The sequence below is a fragment of the Cervus elaphus genome, chromosome 28, assembly GCF_910594005.1.
Source record: "Cervus elaphus chromosome 28, mCerEla1.1, whole genome shotgun sequence".
In the NCBI taxonomy this organism is placed as follows: Eukaryota; Metazoa; Chordata; class Mammalia; order Artiodactyla; family Cervidae; genus Cervus; species Cervus elaphus.
The window spans coordinates 44,155,812-44,180,461 of NC_057842.1; the positions used below are offsets into that span (position 1 = coordinate 44,155,812).

The 24,650-nt window shown below is 42.1% G+C and overlaps 1 protein-coding gene across 6 annotated transcripts in view; it reads left to right on the top strand.

The window, feature by feature from the left end:
- Positions 1 to 1,403: 1,403 nt before the first annotated feature.
- The window catches only part of SCML4 (Scm polycomb group protein like 4), a 102,667-nt gene continuing 79,420 nt past the window's right edge, over positions 1,404 to 24,650 (top strand). For 2 of the 6 annotated variants that reach the window (XM_043890326.1, XM_043890323.1), the window contains exon 1: positions 1,482 to 1,653. The gene's annotated coding sequence lies outside the window, so the exon portion shown is untranslated. The other 4 variants (XM_043890325.1, XM_043890322.1, XM_043890320.1 and 1 more) reach the window with 4 other exon arrangements.

Sequence of the window (24,650 nt, forward strand, 5' to 3'; positions counted from 1 at the left end):
AAAGTGAAGACTGGTCATCTCAGGCCAACATACTTTGCTGAATGTAGTGTAGGATTATGTTCAAGGCCATGGGCATAAAATACTACCACTGCTGGCCAAACGGAAATCATCCATTGGGTTCTGTTTTCTTTCCTCCTCCTCTTCCTCTCCCCCTACTCTTCCTTCTCCCCCTTCAATGAAATAAACTTGTATTAAATGAGCAAAATGAAAGACTACCAAACTTGCATTTTCCCACACAAAGCAAAACAACAAAATTACATGATTAAGTAAACTAAAGTGGTGAATCTACTTCTTGCTCAATAAGTACAATGCTTTGATTTCAGAAAAATTTAACTTTTTCTATGTTTATAATCTAAGGAGGGAGATTTCTTATTTCTTTCTTATGGGACTCTGGATATATAGTCAGAAAAACCTCAAGTTGTAATTTCAATTTTTCACTCTCAGTAACTGTCCAAGTTGTGGCCTAAATCTTAATTAGCCCTGGTTGATGTTTGGCCCTGGCTAAATTTGCTTGTCACTCACCCCCAGTAGTAAGCCTATGGGTGGTCACATATTAAATGAATGTTTCATTTTGTAGGAAATACTTGGGAATAAAACATCAGGATGGGGTGAAAGAGGTAGGCAATGGGGAGCCTTCCTCCACTTAACAAAGAAAAGAAGAAAAAGTCCCTTTACCAGTATAAATTGATTTGCCACAGAGAATACAATAGGGCATGGAGGGTGAATAGCAACCCTTCTCCTATGTGAGGACCATTCCACCCCATGAGGTCCCTATCATGTTTATGAGTGTAAATCATATTTATACTTCTGCATTTACACACAGGTCCAGGCCCCAGGTCAGTTCCCTGTTTAAAAGAACTAACCGTATGTGTTGTATGCAGCTGTATACATATGACCATGGTGTGCTCACCTGTGTAGGCACACTCTTCTGGCAAATGCAGTCTCCTAAACAATGATGTCATTAGAATAATTCTTTTTGTTTTATTTGTCCAAGGTCAAACATTCACTCTTTCAGATCACCGGTATCTTATAAGCCCGGTGCTGGCTCACGCTGCTGCAGGACTGGGACAAAGAGATGATGTTACAGTCTGGTTTCCATGGCAACAGAGGAGGGGTAATGAAAACCGAAATGTTGGAAACACCCATTCTGACAATTGTAACATAATTCAGGTTATTACAAGGATGTAACTACTAAAGAAGCAGAAGTGTCATTACCTTGCAGCTTGTGTTGGCAAAAAAGCTACACTGCACATTTCTCTAGTTGGGCTGCTAAGAGGAAGGAAACCACACACACACACACACACACACACTCGCGCGCCTCGTTTTCTGCATGTAAAATGTGTGTGTTCTTTAAAAGCCAGTGGTTGGCTGGTTTTCCGGACATGATGTGGTTGAAGCTGTCATCGTAATGGAAATTCATTGCTGTAGCTATGGTAAATCGAGTTTTCTGCCTGTGCTGAATGCATTAGTCTAATGAGATGTTTGCAGCCGGAGAGCAGGGCTGCTGGAGACTAACTATGAGCTACTAACACACGGGTGGAAGATTAGCTTTTGCAACACTCGGTTTGCATGTACTGAAAGTCATCTGTCTTCTGAGTCAACATTCCCGGCCTGGTAAAGAACCTGATCAGGGCTCTGGTGCATGAACTGTAGGTAAGGGAGATGCACAATCGGTGGGTGTGCCGCTGACATGGGATCCTTCTCTTTTCACTGTCAGCGTGACAGGTTACCTGTTTCAGATCTCCTGGGTTGCATGTCTACCTTTATGACAAGCACAAGCATCCTGCACTGAAACTGCTGAGGCTGGCAGGTAAACTTTAGTTCCTCCTACTCAAAATACAGTGATTTCTTGGCCAGATCTCAGAGGGGGAAATGTGGTATAGAATTATATAGTTTATCCATTTGGTGTGCATACACTACTTTTACTATGCATTTGAATATGAGAGTTATTGTTTTTCCCAAATGTGAACTCAGATAATTGGTTCGCTTTTTTTTTTGGCATGGTGATTTCACTTTTTTTGTTTTTTAATTATAAAAAATTACAGTATATCTCGGGATAAAATATATTAGCCTAAAATTTAATGTTTATAATCAATATGTGGTGAACATGCAAGAGTGGTTTTTAACATTGAATTTTGTTTTTTGTATCTCAGATGGAATATTTCATACGCCTTTGTGTTGGTTTTTCCTAATCTGCCAGGCTAGATGAGAATACTATTTATTGCTAGTTGCTGGTGTTGGTTAGTTTTGGCAAAAAAAAAAAAAAAAAAAATACCCAGGTGATTGTGAAGTGTCAGGAACAGTTTACCCAAGTTCAAATACAGAGTCACCTCCTTCCCAGGTGGGGCTTTTTGTGACTTGAATCCAGCAGCATGAAGCTCTCTATCCAGGTTGCTTGCTGAACAGGACAGGACAGTGAATGAGGGTGAGGTGTCAGCTGCAAGGGAATCGTTTGATTGATGGTTCAGGTGCAAAGTCAAAAGTTCTTTCCACTACCTGTCACAGTTTAGGAGAAGAGTTTCTGGGTTCTACAATGATACTCAAGAGGGTCGAGACAATCAGTAGCTTCCTGAGAAAGTGGCTTTGGGGTTAGTTTCAGAAATTGTGGTATTTGAGAAAGTAACCCAGTCACTTCAGAATCCACACATTTGTTGTATACTTTGTTTTTCTTCTTTTTCAGAGGAACCATTTTTGAAAACTGAGAAACATAGTTCTTTTTTTTCCTCACGACTTTTTTTTTTTTTTTAAATAGGCTATTTGGAGTGAAAGCATAAAATAACTTTGAAGGAATTTACAGTGTGGAAAAGTAAACTACCTAGGGTGTAATATTTCTGTGCAGCAATTTTTTTGTGGTGTTGTTTGGTAAAACTAGCCTGAGAAAATGAAGCGGGTATTTGAGCAATAGCACTCGGTGAAGATTACCTAGCAAAGCAGTAGTGAATTGTCTAAACTCAAATAAAATGTGAATGTAGAACCTTCGGTTTTAGGGAAGTTGTTTGGTGACTTCACAGTCTCTATCTTTCAAACATATTTGTGACAGATATTTTAAAAAATATGAATGTACTTTCTTTATCTCTGTAAGTTGTGTATGTGGAGAGGCTATGTATTATTTTGGTAAATTTATGTCTGCTTGATTTGTGGAATTATAAGAAAAGTGAAAATTCCACAAACACCCAGTTCTTTTGTGTTTAACATGTTTAAATTTCTTCCCTGTGCCAGTTAAATTACTTTTATTTTGCTGCCAGTGCCCACTGCCCAAAACAGCAACAATAACCGAAACCTAACAAGTAAATGAACAATAATAGAAAGAAAACAAGAATAAATTGCTTTCGGTCATTTATTTGCTTTTGGTGGTGTGTTTTTGAGGCAAGTGAAAACCAGCAGAAGCAGTTTCACTTTCTATAGTTCTCGGTTTCTGGGGTTTGGGGTCGCAGGGGCTCTTCCAGCAGCAGGTAATACAAGCAGTCAAGCTGCTAGAACACAAGCCAGCCCCAGGTACTGTCTCTGCTCTGAAACTTTTGTACTGAAAATTCAAAAAATAATGACTTTTTAAATGTGACATAATGTTTCCTTATAAAAATTCAAGCGATGCCCAAAAGTACAAAGATAGGATTTCTGTTTTTTTAATTTTAAACCTTAATTGATGTGAAAAATCAAAAGCAGAAACCTCTCATATTGTGGCGGCTTTTATGTATTTTTAAACCTCAATTTTGGACCTTAAACATTTCAACAAGTTTAAGGAAACATTGCTGAAGTGCCCTTTAAACAAGGGATATCCAGAGAGAAATCATCTTTATGCACACGTGGGGAGTTAGATTTTACAGGGTTTGGTAGGTTTGTTTACAGTCTGGCGCGGTGGGCGGACACATCACACATGTTCACTCGTTCTTGAAGACGCTTTAGAGCGAGCGCGGGTCGGGCAGAGGTGAGGCGGGGCTCAGAACTGGCACCCTGGGGCCCCGGGCAGAGCTCCGCGGGTTGAGGTTCCTCCCGAGGCTTTACCCCTGGAAGCCGCAGCGTCACCCCGATGCCAGGTGGCTTACCCCATCCACCCGTCCCGGAGAGAGCAGGAGACGACACCGCCTGGGAACTTAAGAGCCCAGACACCTCCAGTTTCATTCCCTGAGGCTTCTCCTTCACTGAGCCTCTGCCTTTATCTGGGGATGGTGTGGGAGAGAAAAGAAAAGAGATGAGGAAAGACTCTTTTCCATCAAATCATCGAAGGGCATACAATTTGGTCTAATATTTTGGAGATGAAGTTTGTAAAAGCAGTCCCTTTTGGTGTGAGCACATGTGCTTCTTCATTTCTGTGGGCAAATCTGACATTTCTAGGAGAGAACTTTGTGTGAGTGCCCTTTGGACATCTTACTTCTTAATCCTGCAATCTCTCAAAAGGCTTTTTTAAGATTTATGCGATTTTAATGCTTTTGCTGCTTTCAAAGGCAGACAGGTGAGGAGAGGCAAGGGGGATTAAAAACAGCCACTGGGAGAAAAATCAAATGGTTTGGTACCTATATAATGTAACAGAAGCCACCACTGTGTCTAGTAAATTACTCTAAATTTTAATTAATGAGTCACAAAAGCCACACCATAAGCTTTAAAAATTACCCCTTTATCAATAAGGTGATAATTAACTTTCTCTGGAATTAGCAATTCTCTCAGCCCCGGGCAGTATGCAGCCTAGTAAATTCTCTGGAAACTTGCCAATTTTTAACAATTGGTCTTTTGGCAGACCTACTGGATTTTAATTCAAATGTCTATTGTGACATTTTCTAACGTGATTCAGAGACCATTAGGATCACCCAAATTGTGGTAAAATTTCTGAAGTTTGAAACAGTGGCTCAAAGTGTTTGGATTGCCTTTGCATCTGTCGCTTTGTCGTTCTTCATTTTCCTTTTCTACCTTTCCCTGGCGGCCCACCACCCCCACCCCCAACCCTGAAAGAAAACCTCTGCATTTGCAAGAACGCCACAAGCCTCTGCTGCAAATCTCTGCTAGAATCTCTGCTGTAAATCTATGTGGTGAAGCCTGCGTTTGTTGGTACGTACAGACCAAGTTCAAGTGTTTGGCTATGAGCCCACGTGGTTCTAAGTGTTTTTCATTGTTGTTGCGTTCATCTCGGTTTCAGTTCTGGCAAGGGTTCATCCCTCAGTTTGTCTGCAAACTCTCACCCGCGGTTTGTCCGATGCCGAGATTGACTGAGACTGATGAGAGGAGCTGCAGGCCGTTTTAGACGCGCTCAGGGCTGTTTGCAATCTTGCTTATTCTGAGCTATGTGGATTAACGTCTGAGGACACAGAGGAGTCCTGAGCAGCCTGCTCTACGACGAACCCTCCCCCACCACACACTCCCGGGGCTGCTGGTCACTTGCGGTGGCATTCAGGGGCAGCCTGAGGAGGGACGCTACTATCCGGCCGCAGAGGCTGGAAGGCAAGTGGTGATGGGTGTAGATTGCTCCTTCCAGGAGTCAGACCTCTCTCTTCACCCTCTGGGTTCTTTAAACATTAGCATTGGTGGGCTGTTACTTCTCTCAGTCAAGAGGGCTGGATGGATAGGACGGGATGTTGGAGACAAAGCTTCCTGCTGGGTTAAGCTGGCGGTTCTGACGCAGTCAAGAACATTCCTCCGTTGGCAGGGTGGGGAATGGAGAGGAACAACCAGCAGAATTTGTGCATTCTGGAATAAATCAGCATTTTTCAATCTGAAGAGGCACTTTGCCACCACTGAGATAAAACACCTCTTGCTTCTTGCAGTGATTACTTCGTGGACTACTATTTTAGCCCAGAAAGGAATTTATTACCCAGTGGCAGTTCTCACTTTGCATTAAGCTGAAAAGTCATTCTATCGAGTCTGTGTGACACCCTGGGAAACCGGAGTATATTCAGAGATCCACAACGGGGGCTTCCCTGGGATTGCTGTCGTTACTGTTTGACCAGTTGTGATTTATAGAGAATTGTAGAAATGCTTCTTTACCATCCCACCAGCTCAGACACGTTCTCCCTGAATTTTTATTTGTGGGGAGGCAGGTGTGCATTTCTTTGCAGTCATCAGCTGCATTTATTGATCACGTAAGTGGAAGCTGGTCCCAGTGTTGCTGCTTTTTTTTTTTTTTTCCCTTCATGTTAGTACTTTTTAGGAAAGATTGCACCCTCCTTTGAGCCCTCTGGGGAAGGGGTTGGGCTGAGGAGTGGTGGCCTTCCTGTCTCCGTAGGGCATTCAGCACAGAAGCAGAGGAGTGAAGTTGGCTGGTGTGAGAAAATTAATGTGCCAGGGAAAAATAATGTCATCGCTATACTTTGAAAGGTGGTGATGTTGTCTGGTTAGCTCCATGACTGTGACTCAACTTTTGGGAGCTGAATCTTTGGTAACAAAAGCCTTTGCCCTTTTTGTCACTCTGTGCTGACCATTCTAGAGCAAAAGCCCCAATTCTTTGAAAGCAGAAACCTATGGCTGAAATTCATTCTAATGAAATAGACAGCCTTTCATCAAGATGGGCACTAAACTTGGGATCAAATGCTGATCTGGGCAAAGCAAAGGACTGTACGGGTTGGGTCCTAGTCCATCCCAGGGAAAATAGCACTGAACCAAGGTAAAAACCAGGGGAGAGAGCCTGTTTCATCCCTCTTCTAACGAGGATTTGATCATTACCCTCTCTTCCTGTCTCCCTTGGTACAGTTCAGAAAGGATTCAGTAAGAGCCGACAGTAGCTCATGGCTGTCAGCTCACAGAGCTTATGGGTCGTTCGTTTTCTTTGGGAGGGAAAGATTTTCTATGTTCCCTTTCACATTTGTCCACAAGTCATCCTGAGACATGGTTGTTCTGATGAGAAAACCAGGGTGGAACGCCAAGGAGTGTGTTTTTCCCTGGTATCCCGAGCCAGGCCTTGAGCCCTTTTGCTGGACTGACGTTAACACTCAGCGGCCATGTGTCGGGGTCTGCCTTGAATGCAGCCTTTGAGCAGACCTGGGGCTGGCATCAGGATTTGAATCCTGTTTTGACAGAGTTTTGGTAAAAGAAAAAAGCAAGAATTGAGTAAAACCCAAGGTACAAAACAATTTTGGGGCATTCATGCTTTTTGTTTTGGAGCTGGTAGTTGGAGGTTGTGTTACTTAACTCCTTTGGGTCTAACCATTTCTGAACTATTACAAGCCAGTAGGAATCATTCTCATTCTTTGTGGCCTTCCAGAAAAGAGACTGACCTCTTCTCTTCACAGCCATTAGGATTTAGTGCCCTCACTGTTGGGAAATTATGGTGATGTCACGATTTAATCAAACCATTAGCTTTTAAGTTATGCTCTTTATCCTAAAGTGAATAACTCCTAAATTCACTTTATCCTAAAGTGAATAATAAAATGTTGGGTGAGGCATTGGGTTTCTTGATCAGGAAAGAACTCCACTGTCAGAATGCAATTCTATCATTTTTCAGTCCGGAGAAACCTGTGGTCACTGGTGTGATTCATGCTGTTGCCATTATTGTCTGTGCTGGGGGGCTTTGCTCTGAGATTTGGGGGTCAACAGCCATCTATGCGTTCCAACTTCTATTGAGCATTTCCCCTTACAGATGCCAAAAGATACTCAAGCACATTTGATTTCACCGCTTTACGATCTCATTTGCAAAGGTGCTTCAAGTGGAAAGCAGTAGAAAGCTTTAAATTTTGGTGCACATAATTATAAAGCATAGGAACAGTGGGAAAAAAAATCCATCTGGCTCTAATGCCTGAAATCATCACCTACAGTGTGAAAATATAGCCCTTGTATTGAGTGTTTGTAGTGTAATTAATACTAAGTATTTAGCATAAATAATAAGAGCAGACTGTAAGGTGAGACTGTGTTGGTGCCTAATGTGGAAATAGTTAATTGGTCCCACAGTGAGAGGCTGTACAACTGTTTTGTGTTAATGAGACCAAGTGAATATAAACTCTCTCCAGGGAATCGAAGTTAGAAACTGAAGTTGGGGTGCAATGTGTGTGGTGGTGTGTGGGGGCCAAAGGTACGCGATGCTTTAAATGGACTGGTCCTTTGTTTCTATTGCCCTCCTTTTAGTTATGAAGTCATTTGGCATGAAGCCAGTAAAGAATAAAGTACCTAAAATTCTCTGATAGCAGAGTAAAGAAAAAGTACATTCAGAAGAGTTTGTCTTTTACACACATTTCCCTAGAAGCAGCCCAAATCTGCTAGGATCAAGTGTGGAGAAATTGAGTTCCTACTAGTTGGCTGGAGACCAGAGTAGTATAGGATAAACTGGAAGTACAGTCATTAAGGGGCTTCCCGGGTAGCTCGGCTGGTAAAGAATCTGCCTGCAATGTAGAAGACCCCAGTTGGATTCCTGGGTTGGGAAGTTCCACTGGAGAAGGGATAGGCTATCCACTCCACTTCTTGGGCTCCCCTGGTGGCTTAGACAGTAAAGAATCCGCCTGCAATGCGGGAGACCTGGGTTCAATCCCTGGGCTGGGAAGATCCCCTGGAGGAGGGCATGGCAACCCACTCCAGTATTCTTACCTAGAGAATCCCCATGGACAGAAGAGCCTGGCAGGCTACAGTCCATGGGGTCACAAAGAGTCAGACACAACTAAGTGACTAAGCACAGCACAGTACAGTCATTTACGAAAAAAATCTGTTTTTCTTAGACCACTGCTTTTATGACTATACTTGACATTTTCAAACCCAAGGAAAAAATATTTCCGTGGGACCAAGACTTAGCTGGTCTTTGTAGATTTCCAACAGTGGACAGGGTGGTTTAGGTGGCTTCCTGGACAAAGTTAAGCAGTGCCCAGCTGTCCTTTTGTTGAGATTTCATATATTCTGCTTGTGCACTTGCTAGATTTGGGACAGGATAAGAAGAATTTACACTGAGAATGTGGATCCACTTAAGTCTTGGACCATTTTCCAGCCAGCTCACCCCTCAGTGGAAGCCGGAAGGTTAAAATAATAGCCTAAATAATGATCTTAAGGGAAAAACATCTGACATTTGAAGGGAAGAGTTAAAAGTGAAAACATATACTCTGAGAAGTGGTGTCTAAGTGATCACCAGATTCTTTGATTGAATGGGTTTGAAGGTCTCCCTCCCGGGGCAAGCCTCAGTCTCTCCCCAGTATTTCAGAAGTTGTTGGGAAGGTTACTTGGGATAAGGTACATAAAGTTCAAAGGAGACAGTATATGGAAATGGGCATTATAAACTGTAAAGTGCAGTACAAATGGTAATGTTCTTAGCCTCCTTAATCAATGGAAATTGATCAGAGGCCAGGAAAGAAATTCAGGCAAGGCTTTATTGGGGCCCCTCCTGCAGCAGGAGGGAGCGAGGACAAGTAACAGTTTCCCTTGCTCCCTTCTTACTCCCGGAGGAGGGGTGAGCTGGTTGCTTATATGGGGTGAGCTGTAGGGGGTGTGTCCAGGGGTTGGGCACAGTGGGGTTTGCCCATCCCTTTGGTGATGTTGTGTGCAGGGGCCATGCATAGCACCCTGCTTTTGCTTCCAGCAGCTTTCTTTTGCTTCCCACTTTTAAGAAGTGGCAGTTGGATTTTTGGTTTTTCTATCTCATTGTCCATAATTTGCCTCAACTGCACGTGCACATAGCTATTTTCAGTCCCATGTAATTTCTTTGTCTTTTGTTGCTCCAGGAGACATTTGTCCAGGTGCAAGCATGAAGCAAAGGGTGCCAGGTCCCAGCCTATCCCAGTAATAAATGCCTGTTTCCATTTATTGAGCACCATATGCTCAGGGGTGTTGAGAAAAGCACGAAACATGCTTTATCTCATCTGTTTGATTTCACACAGTAAGTCAGTATGGGAGGGGCTGTTTTTACCTCCATTACACAGATAAGGAAACCAAGGCTTAACTTCTTGTGGGTCACATGGCCCTGTGAGCCTTGCCTTCAGTTTTGAAAAGCTGATGAAGCATCCGTGTCTCTCCACCTGTGAGGGTGAAGAGAAAGAGTTCTTCAGTGCCTCAGTGCCAGCTGCTCCTGCTGAGCCTGGCTGGGCTGCTCCTAGGTCCAGCAGGTTCCAAAAAGGAAATGATTCCCTGATGTTTCCACTTGGAAAGCCATTTTTGATCCAGAGCAAACTTTTTTTTTTTCTTTAAAAGCAGTGGGCTCTCAGGCTTGTCAAACTCAACTCTCTTTTTTATTACAAATACTTTTAAACACACTGTTTACAATCCTGGGCTTCCCTTGTGGCTCAGGTGGTAAAGAATCTGCCTTCAATGCAGGAGACCTGGGTTTGATCCCTGGGTTGGGAAGATCCCCTGGAGAAGGGAAAGGCTACCCACTCCAGTATTCTGGCCTGGAGAATTCCATGGACAGTATAGTCCATGGGGTCGCGAAGAGTCAGACATGACTGAGTGACTTTCACTTACAATCCTGAAGTAAATTTCCCAGATAAGACAACCCTCCCACATTCATAATTTAAGAAAAATCAGCATGATGTCACCTGTGAGGTGAGAAGAGAAATGAAGGCAGCATGACTTGTGATCACTTCCAGCGCAGGTGCCCGGATCTGGATGCTGCCACAGTGATGAGATCAGGTGCGTGACACCTGCCACCCCCAGCGCAGCTGGAACAGTGAATGGGACTGGGCCCTTGGATAGCATGAGCTCACGCTGCTGCCAGGGACAGGATTTTCCGAAGTGGTAAACAACTCTTGGAATTGTGAACAAAACAGAGACGAGTCTTTCCTTGATTTACATGCTGATTGAATGCCTGGGAAATATCATAGCTGAGGAGAAACACATTATGTTTACATGTAAATGAAGTTAGTTCTAGGTTCCGAAAAACAAGGTCTTCCCTTGTGTGACTCTCTAGTGTGACAGTGCTATCTTACGTGGGACAGCTCCGCGCACTCAGCATCCCTGGCGGCCACCCTCCGGTAAAGATCACCCTGCCCCCAGCTGTGGGCCAGGTAAAAGCATCTCCTGCACATTTCTAAAATGCCCCTTCACAAGGGGTGTTATCACCACCACCAAGCACCTGGAGGATCAGAGCCTGCCAAGTTGCCATGCATTTCACTCTCTCCTGCCTCCCCAAACACCTGATTAATTATGGCTTAGAAAGAAGATGGTGCTGTTTTGCCAGCTCCCTACATGATTACTAAGCAGAGCCATCTCAGAGATCATGGTAGGAATCTGGGGGGTAACTGACATCCTGAGAAGATGCTTTCTGGTGAATTTCCTCCAAAAACTGCAGCTTTTAAGCTAAGTGAGAAGACTCTTTCTATTATGTTTCATTTTCCTCCAGAGTGTGAGTAGGTTTTATGGTAAATACAGTATTTTATAAATACCTTTGTAGAATCATCACTGTTTTCCTGGGTTTGCTTAAGCTCATTAATTCTTACTGATTAAAGTGTGTTTTTTTTTTTACTAGGTATCCACACAATAGCCCTGGAACATACCATTATTCCACTTTACAGACAAGGCTCCCGCATGCACCTCCCACGCCCCCTGAGATTCAGTAGTTTAAGCTCAAGGTCACCCAGTCAGTGGTATATATGGTCTCAAAGCTGACTGTGCCTGACTTCAAACTGATGCCTTTGCTCCAGTGTGACCTAGCTCCTACCTTCGTTCTGGATACATGATACGCTTTTATCCATGATGTGGAAACCTCATGTCTGAGTACTTTCTCCTTCTTTGGTACACAGGAATGGGGTGAAGGAATAAAGATGGCACAGATTCTTTGACATTCCTCCCATGGAGCTGTAGGGGTTCACTCCCTCTCTTTGACTCTGGGCTGTCCTAAATGACGTGCTAGGCTCATAGGATGAGACTTGCAGGACAGAGGCGAAGAGCCTCTGGGACTCTTGAAATGCTCACACTTGGAGTGCTGAGACACCACGCAAGAAGCATGACTGCCCCAGGGCTGCCAGGCCATGAGACACTCTGGTGGCCCTGGAGAATAAGACACCCAAGGGGAGGGAGAAAGAGATAGGATACACGGAGCCACTAGACATGCGAGTGAAGATGCCATCCTGGAAGTGGATCTTCCTGTCCCAGCCTCTCCATTTGATGCCTCAAGGATCAGAGACAGACTGCTCAGTTGAGCCTTTCCTAAATTCCTGACCCACAAAATGATGAGACCTACATAATAAGTCACAAGTAGTTTGGAGTAGTTTTTAAGTGTATCCACTTTAAAACACATAGTGATGTCACTCTGTGAGTTGTACTGTGTGTTGTATATTATTTTTGGTGCCTAAGAGAGAAGGGTTTTCCACTTAAAAAGGAGGGTAACATTCACTATAAAATATAGTTGATTTTCCATTTGGTAGGAATTGAAATGAGAGAAGTTTGGTCCATATACAGTTACCATCAGAAGTGTGTGTTTTCAGGGGAGCTATTATTTTAATGTGTGTACTTAATTTTACAGTTAGCTTATATGTTTATATTTTTAGTAAAAATGTTTGATTTAAATATCAATATGACAGAGTTGCATTTTAAAATTCATTTATTTAAATAGGCTGTTTAAAGATTTAGTAGTTATTAGGTAAATATGGTACAGGAGGTATATTATTAGGGTTCTCCAAACAAACAGAACCCAGAGGATAGATAGAGAGATAGACTGATTGGAGATAGAGCTTTATTATAAGGAATTGGCAGGACATTCCCTGGTGGTCCAATAGTTAGGACTTGGCTCTTTCACTGCTATGGCCTGGGTTCAATGCCCAGTTGTGGAACTAAGATTCTGCAAGCCACACAGTGTGGCTCCCTGCCCCTTCCTCCCACTCCCACCTTGGCTCAAATGATTATGGAGGCTGAGAAGTTCCATGATCTCTGGTCAGTAAGCTATAGACCCAAAAGAGACAATAGTAGTTCCAGTCTGAAAGCTGGCTGACTTGAGACCCAAGAGGAGCTGATGTTTCAGTTCAAGTCTGAAGGCAGGAAAAAACCTAATGTCCCAGCTCAAAGGCCATCATGCAGGAAGCGTTCCCTCTTACTTAGCCTTTGTGTTGTGTTCAGGCCTTTACTACCCACATTAGAGGGAACAAATCTGCTTACTGAGTCTACAGAGTCAAATGTTAATCTTATCCAAAAGCATCAGAATAACGTTTGACCAAATTATCTGGTTGTCCTACAGTCCAGTCAAGTTGACAGACAAAATTCACCATCATAGATGTTCAGACATGACAGATATTGCAAAAGTTGTAGCTAAGGATCTAAAGCTGGCTAAGCACTGCACTGTGCCCTGCGCCACCCCTATCGAGGGTCTGAGAGTTTGGAGCTGAAATCCTTGGTGATATTGCTTAGTTTACCTATAGAGGCTGTGATCCTCTGAATCCTCCCCATAATGTGTCTTGGAGAAGTTATTCTTTGGCTTTCAGAGGAGATTTTAGATCAGAGAACGTTTTGTTGGTGATTCTTCTTCTGGGGAGATTTGAGCCACCCTTCAGACTCCCAGCTGTCTTCCTGGGAGTGGCCGTTCCCTGCACCCCCAGCTAGCTGCCCTGTTTTCTGTGGGTGCCTCGGGCCACCCCTGCCAGCTCCTGCACAGAATTGTATGTCACAGGCAGCTTGGTCCTCTGGTAAGAGAGTGTCTACCCTGGCAGTCAGGGTCACTGGACATCCTGTCTCAATATGTAATGTGAAGTCTGGCTCAGTGGTGACAAGGAGCTCAGATGTGATGTATACAACGTGACATCATAGGCGCTATAATAAGTCCATGTCTCATGACCATGACGGGAGTTGGACATTTTCATATGCCCCTCTGGGCTGGGCTTGTTTGGATTATGCTGTGTGACACCATCAATTTCACTTACCCTCTGTCCTCTTTCTGTGAATTTGTGTTCAAACTGCCCTTGGAGGTGGGATGAAAAGTCCTTAGTACAACATTTCTATCTCTTTGACTTCTTTGACTTAGTTTTATAGCAGACCAGAAAATCAGAGGTGGGTACCTCAGTGGGATTGAAGAAGACACATCTTTTTCTCCAGGCGGGTTCCTGTGACTGGGGGTACTCTGGACAGCCCTTACTCACACCAGGTGCTGTAAATCAGCAGAGCCTATAACTGTCCTCATCCTGTCTTCAGTGTCTGAGAGACAGATGAAACTTTCCACAGTGCATACTGCCCCTCTCAGGAGGACACAAGGCATCCTAATATAATGTCCTGGGAGACATCCTAAGATGCTTTGTGTACCAGTTGGCGGGGGGTGGGGGGGTGGTCTTGAAGATACAGATTCTACTTGAGTGAAAACTACTAATCTACATTTCATCCCTTTAAGTAGATTTTCTTGAACTCTTCAATCTTGTAGTTCCTTCTTATTCTTGAGAGATTAGCCTGTTGAAAATGAAAGATAATTATTGTGGCCTGAATTTGACATGGATGTTCGGACGCATGTGGTTAACAGGCTTTGCTGCAAGGAGACTGAGGTGCTCTTGCTGCAGTGTCTATGACAGTAGCAGGGTCAAACATCCCAAAGAGGTGTTCTTGTTTTCTTTTTTTCCATCCAACTTCTCTAGTACTCTGGGTAAAATATGTCTCCCACAGATGAGTGGGGAGGCTTGCAGCTAGACTGATAAAGCAGGAGGGCGTCATTGAGGGAGATGTGCAAAAGTAAACTGAATTCTGAATATCACGCAACTGGGCTGATGTGATTTGGAGCAATGTGATGCGTGATGTTTGTTTTCCCCTGACACTGTAATTAATTCTAGGAAGCGTTATAGATTGTTAAATTTTAGCAAGCAGGTAATAGAACTGTTCTTTGAAGTAAAATCAGTGGCAACAACCTAGTCATTTTACAGTCATGTGAATGAAAGACAATTACAGTTTGTGGGAACTGTCTCCATCAAGTTTGGAGAACTGTCTCCATCCAATGCAGACAACATCGGCAGGGCAGGGCGGCTTGTTTTTGGCAGGGTGTTGCTGTGAACTCAAATCACAGAGTTGATGTGTGTGCAGAGAAATGGCCAAGCATTTTCCCCATGTAGCCAAGGAGAGTGCTTAACTTGCTTTTCAGATATTCCAGCCAGTGTCCAGCAGGGAATTGTGCTAATAAATATGACAATAACATTGTAATGGGACAAGAAAGGCTGACACAGCATTTAGTTAATTTGTGTTCAGCATTAGCAGGGAGCTTTGCAACCCCTGGGCAATGAAACAGGAGCATACTGGTTGACTGTAGGCATTTTAATTAGAGGTCTTGGGAATATTTCTGTGCTGTTGCAGCTGAGTGAGACCTGGCCCCACAAAGTTTACCCAAGGCGGGCTTTCCTCCTTGCCCTCAGCAGCCATTAAAAGGTCTTACCCAAGGCAAGGGCCTGGGGGAAGGGAGGAAAAAGTTTCTCTGAAGAGAAGGACTCCTGGTGGGCTGGCGTCCAACACCAATTAGCTACTCAGCTGTCAGCACCCAGAGCCCTCAATTTAACCAAGTGGTGGCAAAGATTGACAGAAATGGCTCGACCCCATGATGGGTCCCCAAGCATTTTTAAAAGGTTCTTTTGACTCTTGCTACCTTTTCATAATTTGGCATAAATACAATGCAAGAATAAAGACATTGTAAATCAAAAGCTGTTAGCGCACATGGCCCCTGAAATTTATGGGTATTAAGTAGAAAAAGCTTAGGAACATTTCACCAAATAATTTTCCAATCCCCTAAGGCTCATTTAAATTTCCCTCTTGCTGATGCACGTGCTCTGGCTGCCAGCGATTTATCGCAGAGGAGCACCTGAGCCCTAAGGTGGGGGAAACCAGTTCTTTGCCATCAGACAAGCTGGGCGATTCTTGTAGGGTGAGGTCAAAGCTCTGCCCAGCTGCCAGCACCACATGGGCAAAAAGCCAGGGAACCAAGAGAAGGATATGGCAGCTGCCCTCAGGTCAGTGATTCGGCCTTGAAGATGGATGAGTCAGAGAGATGAAAAGAGGCGATCTAATCACCTCGGCAGTGGCAGGGCTGGGATTCAAATCCTGGATTGCTCAGACATCAATCTCGCATCACAGCCTGAAGTGCAAGGCAGCGGCTGTCCTCAGAGATTTCCCTCAGTGACAAGTCACAGTCACACACACAAAATAGATAACCTCCAACCTAAGGGAGCGGGGGACTGAGGCACCGACCTGAATGGCTCTCTAAGAGAAAGTACAAGAATTGGGTGAAGGCAGGGAGGCCTCCTGAAGGAGGTCATCCTTGAAGGGCAGGAGACTCCCTTCTGGTGCTAGTGGATCTGACTTTGTCTATCTGAATGGCCAGAGTAAGTTTATTCTGTGTGTCTCACTCGTCAAGAAGAGTTCAGTAATTTTTTGTCAAGTTCACTAATTAACTATCATTAACAAACATAAGTAACAACACCAGTTGGTTTCTACTTCACTACTAGCAGTGAGACTTAGTAACCACCATCCAGGGCACAGCTGGGTGGTTCTGCTCCTTATGTTGACCTCTGATGGGCCCACTGCTCTGCAGATATGAACACCTGTATCACAGGTAGCTCTGGAAACAAACAAGGTAAGATGGATATAACACTAGCATAATTGCCTGGCCACAGGGGTGTGCAATAAGTTGAAGCTAATGTGAGTTTGTCTTTTAACACGTGGATTTTCAACTGAGCCCCTGTTCATTGTCTGTGAGGACAAAGTCTCTTTTTGATTGTCCTTCTGAGTTGATAGGGGGCCCTTTAAGTTGATAGCTGCTTGGAAGAAGTAGAGAAGGTAGTAGGCCTAGAACACCCTATGTGTCTCCTGGCCCTATGATAAATCGTATTTTATTCAATGAGTAAGGAAAAGAAAATGAATTTTTCCTTAGATGTTCTTCTGAAGCTGACAGAAATCTGTAGATCAAGAACTCATAACTGTGGGCTTCTCCACATGAATCCCTGGGCTCTCATGCTCTCTGATCCCCAGACAATCCTGGTTCTCCTCAGAGATAACATCTGTCCATTTAAATGCCATTGTTCCTATTATAATTAGGAACATTATATTTTAGAACCAAGCTGACTTCTCATCAGGTCTCCAATATTATAGCTACCATGTGCTCTTAGATCTGAGGACCCATATATGTGAAACTTTATGTCACTCTTCGCTTAGCTAAGTTGGAAATTTTACAGTTTAGGAGAACACAAGGTCAAGTTGAAAATATGGCTTTGGCTGGGTCTGGGCGTAATTGGGGTTTTCAGGTGTAGCTTGGCAGCTTTCATCTAACAGAAACATCAGGGCTCGTAAAATCAGTCCAATGTCAGAGTTTCTAGGTACCGTATTAAATATTCCTGCAGTGGCTGCCATCCTTCACATTTTAGAAAATGAGGGCATGCTAATGGCATGATGTGTTGCTTTAAAGGCCACAGTCTCAATTGTTCTCACAATGAGGGAGAAAAAGCATGCTGTTAAAATAGATGGTATCTGATGTTTTCCCGTCCATTCATATTTTAACATCTAATAGCAGCTCCACATTTTAGGCACTATTCTGGAATACAAGAAAAAGTTAAGTCATGGTCCCAGCCTTCATGGAGCTGATGATACTGGAGGGGTCAGCAAACATTTTCTGTAAAGGGCCAAGATGCCAGATGTTTTAGGATATGGGGCCCTTTTGTTTGCAGCCCCTCAATAGTGCCTTCTCCAAGCCCCTCAACTCTCCAGTCCTCCCTCCCTGCTTTCAGCCTACTGACCCTCACTCCTCACCTTTTGCATACCCAGTGTCTCCTCACCCGAAGGACTGCTGGCAGGATCTCCAGCACAGGTTGATTGTGAGGATGAACCAAGTTGACAGCATAAAGCTCTCACTCAGACCCTAGCTGCCTCCCTTCCTGCCAGAGGAATCTGAGAAAGCAACATCCCTCCCCTCTCCCAGGTTAAATCATTTACCTGTGCCCCACTGCAACCCAAACATCTTCTCCAAGACTACTATCCATACAGTTCTTTCTCTTGAACGTTCTCCCGTCCCTCTGTCCTGTTACACTTTGCCTAGAAACACACTTAGGTCTCCTCTATTTAAAGAGAGATTTAAAGGAGGAGAGTTGAGGAGGAACCGCCTCCGGCCACCATTCCTTTTCTCGTCAATCCAACTGGTCTCCAGCTACCTTAACTTTCCCTTCATCTCTTTGTTAATTTCTGTTTCTTTCTTATATTTCCCCCTCTTAAAGACAGATTGAGCTGTTAGAAAAGGAGGGCTTTAGAGTCAAGCACACTTTCCACATCACCGTTTGTAATGTTACAGAGCCTGGGCAGCTTACATAGCACCAAGAACCTCATCTACAGAATGGGAACAACAATGGGAACAACTCCCTCATGAAGGGATTTATGAGAAGTCAGCCAGGAGATCAGTGAAAGGCACAGAGTCAGCACTTGACATGTGTCAAGTCCCACTCAATAGATCTCTTTCTCCTCTACTAGCTGCTTGAGGAAGGGCAGAGGCCTCTGTCCTTGGGGGGTTAGGGAAGAGGGGGCTGTTTACTGTTCTCAACAATACCTAAAACAGTCTTCTGACTTGGGGACATAGGCCTAGATGATTTTCTTTTATTAATCTTTTCCCCCCATCTTTGTTAAGACTTGGAAGAAAGCAATATAGGATTCAGGTCATGTGAAAATTCATAGGTGCTCAGGTTGATTTCATTAAATAATAAATCTACTCAATATATACTTATTCAGCATGAACTATATGTTCATCCTTATGAAAGGCCTGGGGATGAAAAGTTAGTGCTTGCCTGAGAGAAGCTCTCAGTCTTGTTGGAGGTGCAGAGAAGCGAGCCAGACAAGTCACACACACACGTCATTACCCGGCACTGAGAGGTCTGCTGTAGGAGGAGTTTCTACAAAGTGCCATGGGAGTGTAAGAAGAGGGTGGTCCTCACTGCTGGACAGGTAGGGAGTCTTGACACAAAAATGACCTAAGAAGCTTCTGGAAGGATGACTTTCAGTGTGGCAGGGCAGAGAAGGTAGATGGGAAGGGATTGTCCAAGCGAAACAGTGTGTATAAGACAGTCTGTCTGTAGATCAGGGGGAACATGCTTTGGGTCTGGACTGGAGAGAGACAAGGTGAGAAAGGCAGGCTGAAGGTGTGAGTCTCACCATGATTTTCCTCTAGAAACAAAGAATTAGCTTCCCTATGGAGGGGAAAGTGGACTTCCCCATGTAAATCCAGAGATTGAGCTAGGACCAGGGGAGAGAAATTTCTGGAGGGCAAGGTTCAGCTCAAGATCAAGAAGAATTTGCAATCAGTCATATCTAGCAATGGAGCAGGTTTCTGTAGACCATTCTGTAGACCATGTGTAGACCCGTGGCATATGAGGGCAGCAAGTGTGGGGATTGGCTCCTCTGCCAAACATAGGAGGAATTCATAAATGGGATGAGAGGGAGAGATGAACTTGACCTCCACCCTCACCCAAACCTGCTCAGATGACCAGTGCTGGTTTCACGCTTCAGGCTAGGATGAGAGCAGGGCCTCCTCCTAGGTAAGGGCTGTGTGTCCAGCTCAGCTCTGGATTGCCTCAAGAACCTCAGTTTTGTCACACTTTTTCCTTTTAAGAGATGAGAAAAAGTGGGACAGCTGGATAATATCCTCTGCTAGCAGGAGAAATATGGAGGGCTGGCCAACTTTTAAAATTAAAAGGTTTTATGTGTCTCTGTGTATATACACATATACATAGGTATAAAATATTGTGTTTGGATTCCAATATTAGGTCCTTGGATGCTTCACCAACATATTGCAATTTCAATCTGGCTCCATTTTCTCTGTCTCATTTGTACACCCTTCTGGGTATCCTGCATCTGTAAGGCTGAAATGAAACTTGAGAAGCAGAGCCCTGGACCCCACCTTGCCTTCCCAAGGGGCCTGGCCCCAGGCAATGGTGGGCACTCTGCCAGGGCTTAACTTTGTAGCAGGCTGTTGAGGGTTATTTATTTATTTTAAATTATTTTTTTTGAGTTATACAAGTTGTACACACACATGTTCATGTTTAAAATGAAAACGAGTAAATTGGTACGGAATTCACATAGCTGTGTTCTCCACACAGCAGCCAGAGTGAGTCACATTACTTCTCTGGCTCGGAAATGTCTGGTGATTCTGCATCTCAGAGGAAGAACCAACACTCATAAGTGACCTACAGCGTACTACACTCTCTGGCCCCTTATTCTCTCTTTCACTTCTTTGCCCACCCCTCCCCTCAGACACTCTACACCGAGTATCCTGGCCTTCTCACTGTCCTAGTACACTAAGTACATAATCACTGTGGGCTTCTTGCTGTTTTCTCTGCTTGGTACATTCTTCATTCACGTATCCTCAGGGCTCACTCTCCAAGTTCGAGGTCTCTGCTCAGATATACCTTGATGAGAGTCTTTCCCAGGCCATCAGTATAAAATAGCACCCTAATTGCCATCAGACTTTATCCCCTTTAACCTAACTTATTCGTATAGCATTTATCATTACCTAGCTTATCACATGTTTGTTTGTTTGTTTATTGCCTGTCTCTTCCCACTAGAATATAAATTCCATGGCAGCAGTGGCCTTTTGTTGTTATTCATATTATATTCTTAGGGCTCAGAAGTAGGTGCTTGTACAGTAGGCATATAGTAGGTGTTCAATAAATAGTTGCTGAATAAATCATTGAATTAACAAAGATCATAGTAGAAAGTAAAAGATGTCTCTCTTTACCCACTTATGTGCTCAAACCCATTCCACACTTGGCATTGTATTAGCATATACTTCTGGAAACTGTCTTTACATGTGCAAGAATACCTAGAGGCTTCTATTTCCAGTTAGGCTGTAAAAACAATGTGAAATATTTTTGGTCATGGGAAGCAACAAGAAAAAGCTAGAAAAATAAAATCCAAATTTTTCAATGAGACTAGCAAAAAGTTGAAGGATGCAAAGATACCTTGATGAACTATATTCCAGAGAGAAATGAGCCCTTCCTAGGTGTAGCAGAGAGCTCTATCTTCCATACCTAATGGGTGGGCAGGTATAGGTAGATGTAGAAGTAGAAAGTTTCCCCAAGGAGATGCCTTTGAGCCATCTGGAAGGATAACTTTGAGTGCACCAGGCCAGGAAGGGAGGTGGGGGGAAGGGATATCAGGAGTTGAGAATAGTGTGTGCATAGACAGCACTGTGTGGGGACCAGAGAAAGTTTGAGTCTATAATGGAGTAGGCCTGTAAAAGACGGGGAGTTTATAAGAAAAAAACAATTTTGGGATTTTATACAACAGTGTGTGCTGGTAGGAAGCACTAAAGGACCCCTGGGATCAGTCCAAGGTATAAACCACACCAGCAACTTTAGTAGGAAAGATTTAATATAAAGAATTGCTAAGTAAAAGATGGTTAATTACTGAGAGAGGTAAGGAGAACTCTAAAGTAGTAACTGCAGAGAACGGTAACTATCCCTGAAGCTGAAGGATAAGTGATTAATGAAGAAACTTAGAAATTCAGAGGAAGAGGCCCCTGTAAGGCTAGGATTCAGACCTCTGCCTGTGGAGAGAGTGTGTTGACATGTGTTGGAGAGAGCCTGCTTCTGAACCCAAGAACCATCTTTCGTGCTAGGAACACTGCCAGGGCCCCTGCATACTGACCCACTTGCCACCACGTAGAAAAATAAAACACTGGAAGAAGAAAAAGTCTTTCTCTTCCAGATTTGCAATGTCTTTCCAATACCGTCTGTTGACAGGGGCTAGCATCAAGCCAACTGGCAAAGGCGAAACACAGTCTGTATAATCCAGCCCTGGTATCATGGAATAGAGCAAAGAAAGACACATTTGTTGCTGGGAAGCAATAAATTAATAAGTGGCACAAAAATATATTCATAAAACCTGCAAAAACCCTAATATCATTATCTCCCCCTTTCTAAATTTTTTGGGACAGCACCAGTGGAAGAGTGGCTTGTAGGCAGAGAGAAACCACATAGTTTCAAACATTCTCCTGGTGTTTAAGTTCTGGGGGGCTATACAAGAGTTCAATTCAAAGGTAAACAAAAAATCAAGGAAACTGGTTGGGAGTTGGGCAGATTAATCTAAATAACTTTAGGTAAACTCAGTCTAAATAAAGCTGCACCAGCAGCATTTCAACTCAATTCTAGGTAAACCTGAATAGCTACCTGGCAGAGGAAAGGGCTTGCCACCTGGAAAATAAACAAAAGCAGGCTAAAAATTATGTTCCATTCTCCACTATTTTTCTATACACAATTCTCTGAAGCATAACTTTTAAAGAGAGGGAGAGAAACATGTAAAGAAGCAGAAAAAATGTCACTCATTATTGATAAAAAATATAGATAATAGGAACATATTCTTGGATGAACTCAGTATTAGAGTTATCAGATAAGTATGGATAATTATATAACTGTTATAAATATGTTAAATAATGTAAGGAAAGAAATGAATATTTCAGGAAAGACATGAAATAAAAATAAAGACTGAATAATAAAATAAAATATAATAAAATAAAGACTCTGAAATAAAAATAAGTGGAAATTGAAATTCTAGAGCTAAAAAGTAAAATAAAATACAAGATACATTACAAGATAAAATACAAAAATAAAATATAAGACATAAAATACAAGACAAAAAAATAAAATACAAGACATGCTTGGATGACCTTAACAACAGATTAACCATTGAAGAACAAATGATGAGTGAACTTGAACACAACTAAGAAAGCAAGCAGCTCAAAATTGAAAGGCAAAGGTAAAATAAAATTTGAAAATTAATACAAAATAAAGTAGGAAAAGAGAAATAAAGGACCAGTAGTAAACAAATAGCACGATGGTAGACCCAAAGTCAAATCTTTCAATAATTACATTAAATACAAATGGACCAAATACTTCATACACATAGGCAGTAAACTTTGTCAGATTGTATAATAAAAACAAACCTAGCAAACTGGCCCCCAGAGACACATTTTAAATATAAAACTGAAGATAGGTTACAAGTAAAAGATCAATAAAATATAAATTGCACAAACATTAATCATAAGAAAGATGGAGTGACTATGTTAATATCAGACAAAGTAGACTTAAAAACAATCAATTTTATCAGAAATAGAGATACTCATGAGGATAAAACAATCAAATCATCAAGAAGACATTAAAATCTTAAACGTATCTGTACCTCACCAACAGCCTCAAAGTATATGTTATAAGATCTGTCAGAACTAAAGGGTCAAATTAACAAATTCATAATTAGAGTTGCAGATTTTAAATCTGCACATTCAGGTATAGTTGGTAGAACAACAAGTATAGACAAAATTTATAAAAGTATTTGAATAGCATATCAGCCAAATTAACCTAATTAATATTTATAGAACACTATATCCTACAACTGCAGAATAGTCTTTCTTTTCAGATGTACATAGAACATTCACCAAGATAGACCAAAAGTTGGTCCATAAAATAATAACAAATTTCAAAGGACTGAAGTCATACAGAATGTTTTGAAAGTCAATAACGGAAACATTAGGAAAGTCCTAAATATGTGAAAATAAAAAATATGCTATCAAATAACCATTATGTTAAATAAGAGATTATAAATGAAGTTGTAAAATGTTTTGAACTGATGGAAAATGAAATAACACTACACTTAAGGATAAAATATTGAAAAACTTCTCCCCGACAATCAGGAACAAACCAGTGTATCCTCTTTCACTGTTTATGTACAGTGTTATCCTGGAGATGCCAACTGTTATAACAAGGCAAGAAAACAAAATTTTAAAAAAATTAGAAAGAAATATAATTTTAAATTCACAGACAGCATTGTATATAAAGAAAATCTAAAGGAATGTACAAAAACCTTCCTGTATCTGGTCATTAGAAGTAGTTTACTAGTAGAATACAGAGTCAGTGTGCAAAAGTCAATTGTACTTCCATACAAAAGTAACAATTGGAAAAAGAATCATTCCAATAGCATCAAAAACCAAAGCATATTTAATGATACATTTAATAAAACATATGCATGATATATTTATGTATATTTTGGTGTTTGATGCTACTGGAATGGTTCATTTTCCAATTATTGCTTTTACGTAGAAATACAATTGACTTTTCTACACTGACTATATGTTCTACTAGAAGTAAGCTACTCCAAAATGAGCAGATATCTACACCAAAAAACTACAAAAACATTTCCAAGAAAAACCAAAGAAATTATAAACAAATGGAAAGATATACTCTGTGTACATGTTATAAGACTCCATATTGGTAAAATTTCAATTTTTCCAAAATTGATATATAGATTCAGTGCAACCCCAATCAAAATGCCAGCAGAAATTTCCTTGTGGCCTAATGGTTAGGATTCTGGGCTTTCACTGTTGTGGCCTGGATTCAAACCCCGCTCAGGGAACTGAGAACGTGCAAGCCATGCAGCACAGACAAAAACAAAAAACAAAAAAAACTAGCAGATTTTTTTGTACTTATGTGGAAACTCAAATGTAAATTATGAAATAAACTTGAAAAAGGAAAATGAAGTTGGAGCACTCACATTACCTGATTTTAAAATTTACTATAAAGTTATAGTAACCAAAAGAATTTGGCACTGGCACCAGGATAAACAATTCTGTCAATAACATAAGATACATAGTCCAGAAATAGACTCAAATTATACGGTAAATTGATTTTTGACAAAGGCACCAAAGCAATTCAATGGAGAGAGAAAACCTTTTGAACTAATTGTTTTGGGGATAACTGAATATCTGTATGGGGGAAGAATGAATTCTGAATCTTATCTCACACCAAACACAATTGTTAATTTTATGAATCACAGACCTAAAAGCT